The following is an 8977-nucleotide window of genomic DNA, read 5'->3' on the forward strand; positions in this document are numbered from 1 at the left end:
GTGCAACTTCTCCCCGCAGCCCGGGGTCTCGCTCCAGCCTGCGCTGCCGCCGCTACAGGTGCACGCGCTGCTGAGATCAGAGCCACCGCAGACAGCGCGTTGTGCTGCAGTCCCGGCGCCTGCACGCGCTGTGTCCCCTCCGCTACGGGCTCAGCACCCCACGCGCAGCGGCCGTGCAGAGCTTCCTCACGATGTGCCCTACGTCCGTCCTCGGGACGGCAAAGAGGGGAGGCTGGTCCCTCTGCCCCCTTCCTGCTTTGGAGGCTTGGCGGGAGCTGTCGTGGTGGCTAACGGGTGCTGCCGAGGGGCTCTGTGGTGGGGACATTTGTCTAGCAGCAATTTCCCACTCATGCATGCAGTACTGCAGAATATGCGGTGAATACTGCATATAGTGTGGGCGTACTGCATACACGCTGTTTCAGCTCCGAATTACAGCTGAGGTACCTGCTTGCTTTCCCCCCTCCCCTCCAGAATATGCTGCTCCTATTTGATATCCTCTAAGCAAAACAGCAATCCAGAGGCAGTATGGCTGGATGAGCAAGAGCCTTGGCTTTCGCTACTGCAGCTGCATTGCTGGAGAAGCCATGGATGCTAAAGGGACCCTTCTGCCAGGAAGCGCAGAGGTAGCAGGAGACTGAAAAATTATCAATGCTTCTGTCCTGAGGAAGCACGTTCTTCAGGATGTAATGCTGCTTCTAGAGAGGCTGCTGTTTCTGGAGTCACAGCCCGTACCGCTGTGAGGAAGTTCACGTTGGTATCTTCCTGCCTAGCCTTGACCAGTGCTGCCCACAAGCTCTTTGGAGTCTTCTGAGCTGTTTCTGAGGACTGTAGGGATATCACTGTCAGCAGGTGGGTTGCAGTTCCTTGTCTCAATCAACTGAGCACTGCAGACTTTGGAGCAGATGCCTCTTTCCTGGGAGGGGACGCACTGGTGCAGGTGTGTGATTCATCACCTTGCAGAGCACTTCGGGATCGGGGCAAGAACAGCTTGGCGAGCAGGGGCAATAGCGCAGGCAGGGGCTGTGTTACACAACAGAGCAACCAAGAAGTGGCAGCAGTTGAGACAACTGTGAACTGGGACAGAGTGAGAGCACAAACCAGAATGCGGGGTGTTCATCATACCCCTGTTTGGGTTTTGGCTGGGAAAGAACTCTGATATTTGGAGAGTCTGGCAGGCGTCCTCCCCACAAATTCATTTTTGAGGTTCTTCGTGTGTCTCCTTTAGTGGACAAATTAATCTTGGGATCGCAGTGGCTGTGTAGTGCCCAGTGCATTTTAAACAGCCGGCTATTCTGGAGGCAAACGCCGAGGAACGCCGGTGCCTGCTTGCAGTGAGCAGCACATAATTCCAGCACTGCTGAGCTGTGAGATGCGCACAAACATCTCTCCAGAGAGTCGGGCTTCTGCTCCATCTGGCAGCACAAAAGAGGACAGGCCAGAATCCTCAAGACACGAAGATTATATTATGTAACGTGCATGCTTGCTGCTTCCCGAGACAGAGCTCAGTCAAAACTCTCTGTGTAATTCAGTCTGAGGCTAAGCCAGAGGGGAGCTGCACTTCCTTCCCCAAGCCACCGGCACCCTGGAGGTAGCAAGTTGGCTGGGGCTGGTGGAGGAAGGTGTATCTGATCCCGGCGTTTACAAACACGGCACTGCCGGCAAGTGTAAAATCCTGTCTGCTCTTAGAAGCATATCAAATTGTACGAATGTGCATAAAAGCATGATCATTTTGGGGGGCAATGGGTCAAGGGATTCTTTTTTGCCCTCATTTCTGCAGAGACAATTGAAAAATAAAGAAGAGCATTGTTCAAACAAACAAGAGTTGCATTGTTTGCTCTGAACACGAAAGAGCGCATCTCAGTTGAAGAGAGCTGCCCAGGTAAGGAGATGTTCGAGAATGAATGAGAAACACCCACAAGAAAAAACTCTAAGCCTCCAGGAAGCTGCGGATGGCAAGGGACAACGGGTCTGCGATGTTTTGTGGCAGTTCTCTTGGCACTACAGTTTCTTAGTCTTTGTTCTCTTTCACCTGCACTTGCAAAAATACCGTCTTCTAGGGCAGGTACAGAATCAGATGGGACAATCTGCCAAAGGACACTAAAATCAAAGCTGGGCTGGCCTAAGAACCAGGATGCTGATCGGGAATCTGTCCCATAACTGAAGATGGACTGTCTTGTCCTCATTTATGGCCTTCCCTATCCTTCTATTATCTCTCCACTTCTATTAAAGGGTTGCAGAAACATGGCTAGTTCCAATGGTCATAAAGATGCCAAGCATTGGTCTTCTGGCAAATTGCATTTGGCCAGGCATGCATCCGCCTCCAGAGGAAGCAAACACACGGACAGCTGGAGATCCTGTCTGCTTGAAGACTTGGTACTGCTTTTCAGGTTTTACTCCACGGGAGAGGAATAATCCTGACAGTATTACCAAGGCATTATTGTTCTGGCTGTAATCCCTGTGCTCAAATCCACCCTGGTTACTCACATCCTGATTGCACAGGGAGAACTGCCCTTGGTAACTGTCCGGGCAAGGCTGGCGGAAGGACTGGAGGTCGCTGTTTTCTGCAGCCTAAGAGCTTTGAAGGGGGAAAGGCCACAAAGTGATCCCGCCATAAGCTTGGGGGAATGGGAAAGCAGGATGAGCAGCAATGGAACAAAAGTTAACGTTCCTCAAGAGGAAAGGAAGAACTGCAGGAAAAAGACACTTGGAGAAACTTGAGATGACTGAGGAAGATAAGGTGGAGAAGAAAATGTGTGGAAACACAGGACTCATCAGGAACAGGACCAGGCTGTGACCACCTGAGGGGGGCAGAAGGCAGGAAAAAGGTAGGAGCCATCGGGGAAGGGGTGAAGGTTTCCCGAGGGAAGCCACAGACCTTTGCTCTGCGATACTGTACCAGGGCAGAGACCTCTGCCTGAGTTAAGCTCCATGTTGTCAACATGGGAGAGGCCAGTCAGAGCAGGAGACCATGCTTCACACTGAGATGATGCCCCAACCCTGCCTTAGCTCATTAAACCAAGTAGCGTGAAAGAAGATGCAAGGGAAACTCTGCTTCCCAAAGGGATAGATAGAGCTGAGCTCCCTGAGCTGGCCTGTAAGGGCTAACTTCAGCCAGGCTCCAGAGAAGAAACCCAACCTTCCCTATTCTGAGTTCCTACAAAAGTCCACAATTTTTTTACTTACCCCTCACCCGAGCACCTCTCCCAATTCCCTTTTTGAAAAGCACAGTCTTCCAGTTCACGCAGCTGCAAATGCAATTAATTAAGTCACTGTAGCTGGCTCAGCTTTCCAATTTTGTGCGCTCATGGCTGGCAAATGTAACCTCTTTTTTATCAGTTGTCTCTGTTGTGGAACTATGATTGACTTCAGAGTCGCATCTACGTAGAGGGCACCACTGTGCGAGGTAAAGCACAGGGCAGAGCAGAGGCGTAGCAAGGTGGAGATCTCTGAGTATCGGCGTTAGGAAAAAAATGCTCTGAAAATCCCTGAAGCAAGACTGACGTGGCTCTAACAGGGACGGTGGTGCCTCTCTGGGTCTGACAGTCTCAAGGCATAACACGATAATGTAAAGGAACACTCCGTTAGGCGGTTTCTGCGTGCCTTAAATTGAGACCAGCAACTGCTATAAGGAGGAAATAATTAAATTACTTTGTAACTTTCTGCTTTCAGGTGACCTGAGCTTTCGGAGATAACAGCAAACCTTCTTTTTGTGAGCCCACGCAGATGTTTTGCAGTTGCAATAAACTAAGCATGCGACAGAGCGATCTCCAGATTTCTGACCCAGAGCGCAGGATTACGGCCCCTTTCAGAGAGATGGGGGACTCGTCGGCCGACGTAAAAGGATCCTCGATGGTCAGGTAAAGAGCCTGTATTTTTCTTGCTGATCAGGAACGTATTTAATCTTTGCCAAACAGGGGAGAGAGAAAAAAAGCTACTTATGAACTGCCAAAATAATTAGCTTGAGGGAGAGCGAGGGGAAGATGGCAGCAGCGAAGGCCAGATACTTGAGGTCTGGGTTGGAAGCAAAGATCTGTTTGGGGGCAAGACCAAATAAATTGTTATTGCTCGATTATTGCCTAGAAGCCTGGTCTCTGGCCAGTCTACTTCTGGCAGAGAAAAACCTCTTGTGTTTGAATGAAAGAGTTTTGTTCAAACGGGAAGTGCGTTAAGGTAAGTCAGGATGCTGGCAGACCAATCCTCACATCGTTTTATTCTGCCACTGCTGTGGTGCCTGCAAAATCAGAGTAAAAGTAGTTGCTATTTTTCATCCTTTGACCTTCCACTACCATCAAGTACAGCATGAGTTACCGTCATGAGACGACTCAGTTATACAACGTAAACTCGGTTATACAACAAACAGCCCTGAGTATGAAATAAATACAGCGAGTTCCAATTCACCGGGGATCGGCTAGAGTGAATCACTCATTATCTCCAGGGCAGATGTTCTCCTTCTGTTTCAAATATTTTATTTAATGAACACTGATAATGGTAACATAACCAGCAAGGTTCTGGTGGAAGATAGCTCTATGGAGAGACGCAGTTTGGCACATCTGGCCTGTAACCAGAAAGGAAAATGTATGAGCTGCAAAATATGGCCAAGTTTCAATTAGCAGCCAATAGTCTCTTCCAAATGAAAAATTATAGCCCTAATACTGACACAAGGGAAGAGGGCCACAGACGTGTGGCCAGTGGAGGATAAACATCGTGTTTCCGTAGCCGAGCTGACTCAAGCCGCCAGCGAACACACGGCTGCCTCACTGCTGAGCTGAGCTGCCAGCAAGGGGAGAGGGCAGCATGCTGCTGCGTGCGTCGGCGGTGCAAGGAACTCAGCAAAGGCACGGAGGGCTCATAATCACCAGAGACCTGGGTTTGTTTATTTTGTGCAAGAATTTAATAAAAGTCCTGCTGTCCAGAATAAATAAATAAGCTTCATAAATAATGAATACACTTGGGTAGTTACGTCCTGCCCAGTTTACCCCCTTCAATTTGAGATAAAAGTCATTTGTCAATGCTACAAATAAGTAAATTGCAGACGATTTTTCATGTCCCGTTTCAGAGACATGCTACATTCTGGTAGTTGATCTAAAAAACATCTCATGGGTAAAATTATCAAGTGTTATTGAATACTGTAGCTTTTTAGTAATTTCCACCAAATCTTATTAAACACCTAGAGAAGTATTTCCATTTCATCCGTAGTAAAGGTGGTGCTTCCTAAAGGAACTCATATAGAATGAGTAGTTTTATCTAAGACATTACAAGTGATTTAACTTTTAGAGGCAAATACAATGAACAGACCATTTTTCAGCTCGGAAGATCAGACAGAAGGGCGCAAAGTCAGAGCAATGCAAAATCTGCTTCCCAGTTTGCAGGGAGGCAGCATACGCGGGTGTGTAAGCAGGGAGCGGCGTGTCAAAATGAGAGCTAAGGACCGCTCTGATCGCCTGCGATTTTGTTTGAACCACTGCTTAATTCTGACATCTTCCCTCCCCACGAAGAGTACCTGCAGAGAGGTAAGTTTTATCGCCTCCTGCCTTAGTTTCTTCCTATGTAAAGAGCAGATGACAACACCTGCTTTCCAAAGTCATTCTGAAGTCTTTGGATTTAAGATTTTCTATGCAGATACAAAGTAGAAAGCATTGTGGGCTTTTAAAAATCTGTTAAGGCAGCAGAGATGGAAGCTGGGGGAAACAGGTATGCTTTGTTTCTGCATGTGACTTCTAAATGTAAACTGCAGACGCACATGCTGGTATGTTCTTTCTCCTTTTCCACGGAAATTTAAGGAGAGGCTCACATTTGACATCGGAAACTCAGGTTTACATCTCCTTTTTCTGCTTATTAATAACACTTAACTCCAATAAAACTGTTTGTTTCCTGCCTCTGTTTACCAGGAAGGTGACATGTTTACTCCCCGGGCTTCATTTGGTCTGAACATTGTGTGTCTGAGCTCAGTCAGTCTCCTGAAGAAAACCTCCTTAAGAAGAACGAACATGAAGGTTCACACTCTAAACACACCAGTTTGTGAGCTTTAAAGATCACTTCTAGTCTTTACTAAAATACACAAACAGTGGGAAAAGCTGGCAGCTGCCTGAAATAACTGAAGCAGTATGATAGGAAAGAGGATGATCATCTGCAACGACTTAAAATCTAAGAAGCACATTTCACAAAGTTTTATTATGGATTAGCAAAACCGCTTCTCCCTTCTCTTCCCAGCTCTTTGTGGGAGAGCTGCAGCAAGCTCCGTCCCCAGCTTCCGGCTTCTCCCAGCTATTTCCCACCCCCCTTAGTTTCTCCGCACTCAGACCCCAGCTCGAAAGACCTGATACATACCAGGATCTTACCAGCACTGGCACTTTTTGAACTATCTTAGCTCTATTTCCAATAGCTTCTTTCAGCTTCCAGATGATTTAGATCTGCCTAAAAAGGCTCCTAGAAGATGTGAGACTTTGCTAACTACATCACTTAAATCTCTACATGACAGCAAATTATAGTCTTCCTAATAATGCCAGATGTTTAAAAATATACATTGACTGAGCTTAAACATTTGAAATATATCATAAATTTTTAATGGTTTTGTGCCATTAGCGGTACAAGGCCTAACGACAGCCGAGGCAGATCAGAGAGAGCGCTTTTTCCTGGCACCCTAGCTCTGAAGGACTCAAGCGTGGATAAGGATGTTATGTAAGACAGGCTTGGGGATATCACTGAAGTGCTTTACAATTAAGATGGAATATTAATAAAAGACTTAAACTGAAAACTGCCAGCTATTAGAAGGATTAGGACTTTGCACAGGGCTAGGGGAACACATACAATGTCAAAGCCATCTTCCTGGCTGTGATCAAAGGCAGAAAAGGATCCGGCAAAAACGGCATGCTGGGGGGAGGGAGAAGATCCACACGCTCACTAATAGTAGTAATAAAAAGCTCTGCAGAAATTGTGATCTACAGCAGCTACAGACAAGATTCGTGGGGTAGAGCCTAGAGCCTCTCTGACAGCAGGTCTCACCGCAAACCAGGGAAAAGCATCCGTTCATTGACACCCCTGCAGCTGTACTGGCTTTCCGGGGAAGAGCGTGAGAGAAGCAAATTTGCACTCAGTGTATTTGTCATTTGGCTGCGACCTCGGCTTGCTCTATCTCTGCACTGGCAGAGAGAAATTAGCCCCAAAGCTCAGAGGCTCAGTGCTACGTAATAAACTGGATTTTATTAGATTTATTTTCTTCAGATTGATTTTTTTTTCAAAAACATTCTCTTCAAGGAAGTGCCCAAACGGGTATTTCCTTTAAGAGCCCGAGCCATTTCCCTGCCCATCTCACGGGAACAATTACTCTGATGGCCTCCATTCTGTTCTACACAAATATTATTTGGTTATACACTGTAATCAGACAAATAGCATTGATTGCATTTTGAATATACTTCTTCCTTGTGGAGTAGCCTTCTTTCGGAAAACTTGGGGACTGGCCCCCTCTGCCAACAGACTGTTCTCCCACAGCGCCCTTCTCCACAAGAGCCCTGCCTGCAGCGCGTTCCAGCCACGCACGTGTCGCTGGAAAGGAGGACGTGCAGAAGGCAGCTTTATTTTTCTTAATACTTAATTCTGATGCACTTGAAATGCTTAAGAGGTTTCAGGCAATTGAGGCAGTGAAAACTCATTGAGAAACTATAAGCTTTGGGATGTCGCACTCCATGTAAAATGGAAGTGTGAAAGATGGGGTTTTCAGTATAAAATAGGAAAGTGAAACTGAAGAAACGCATGTTGCTGGCTGATTCTTACCTTTCCAAGGATTACTAAGGGATCTCTCCTAGTCTTTCTCTTGGGATTTTCACTGCAAATTTGAATTATGGCCTGGCCTCTTTTTAGGGAACTGGTTTCCTCCCCAAATTTTCAAGACTGAGCCAATCTGGGGCAATCGTCCAGTCCAGAGGTACATGTAAGCAGATACAAACACAATGAAAACACAGACTACAGCAAGAAAGAGACCTGAGCAAGAAAGAGACCTGAGCCAGAAAGGCATATTAAAACACAAAATCATGTAAAATCACTTACACAATATGACAACGAGGACGGACCAGGAAGATACGCAGTATACAGGAGAAGATCCAAGAAATGTCACGAACTGGATAGCTTTGCGAATTTTGCAAGCAGCAGCAGAGTTTGTGCAGTACTGACCAGCTAACCGCATTGCGTTGCTCAGGTAGACTCTTCATAGCAGGCAAGCTCAACATTACAGTGATAAATGAATACGTTATCAGCGTGAAAGGAAACAAAACAGCCATTAAGTTGGACAATGGCGCACGAGTCAGTATGATGCTAGAAACTGTCCTATGTGGAATAAAAAATACAGAGAGCGAAGGGTATTCAGGTAAAATTTAGAGGTTATACTCATAAATGTGTTATCCTTAAAGGATTATACAGACTAGACCTCTGAGTAAATAAGAGAGCAAAAAACATCTTAGGGTAAAGGCAAAAAGTATTATTTACTATGCCAGAGGCATTGCAAGTCCTAGCCTTGAGCACGTGGTGGCAAACGTGGGAAGGTTACTAAAATATGGAAATTAAAGAAAAGCTTGATAATTTTCCAACTGAAAGAAGCCAGTCACGTCTCCCCTCTTCCTGCGGTGGAAAAGTTTGCCCTTCGCAGAATCGCCAGCCAACTTCAAAAGCGAGCAAGCGAAAAAGAAGAGGAAGTGGCAGAATCCCTTCTCGGGTACTGGCACCGGATTCTGTCACTACAGAGAGCTTCCCGCCTCCGTTATCGCCGATCCAACAATGTGGCGGAAAACAGCATTAAAATAATTGTTATTGTCAAAGAACTATAACTATAGTCAAGTGCTGTTAAAAAAAAAGTTACAATCATATGCTAATATGTATTTAGCATTAGATAATTTGATCCGTAGCAAGTTAATCCAACTGGCATCCAGCTGGATTCACAGCTCACACCTTTGTCAAATGGAGCACTGGGGACTCGGGAAAACATTCA

This window comes from Rhea pennata, chromosome 17 (genome assembly GCF_028389875.1).
Source record: "Rhea pennata isolate bPtePen1 chromosome 17, bPtePen1.pri, whole genome shotgun sequence".
Classification (NCBI taxonomy): Eukaryota; Metazoa; Chordata; class Aves; order Rheiformes; family Rheidae; genus Rhea; species Rhea pennata.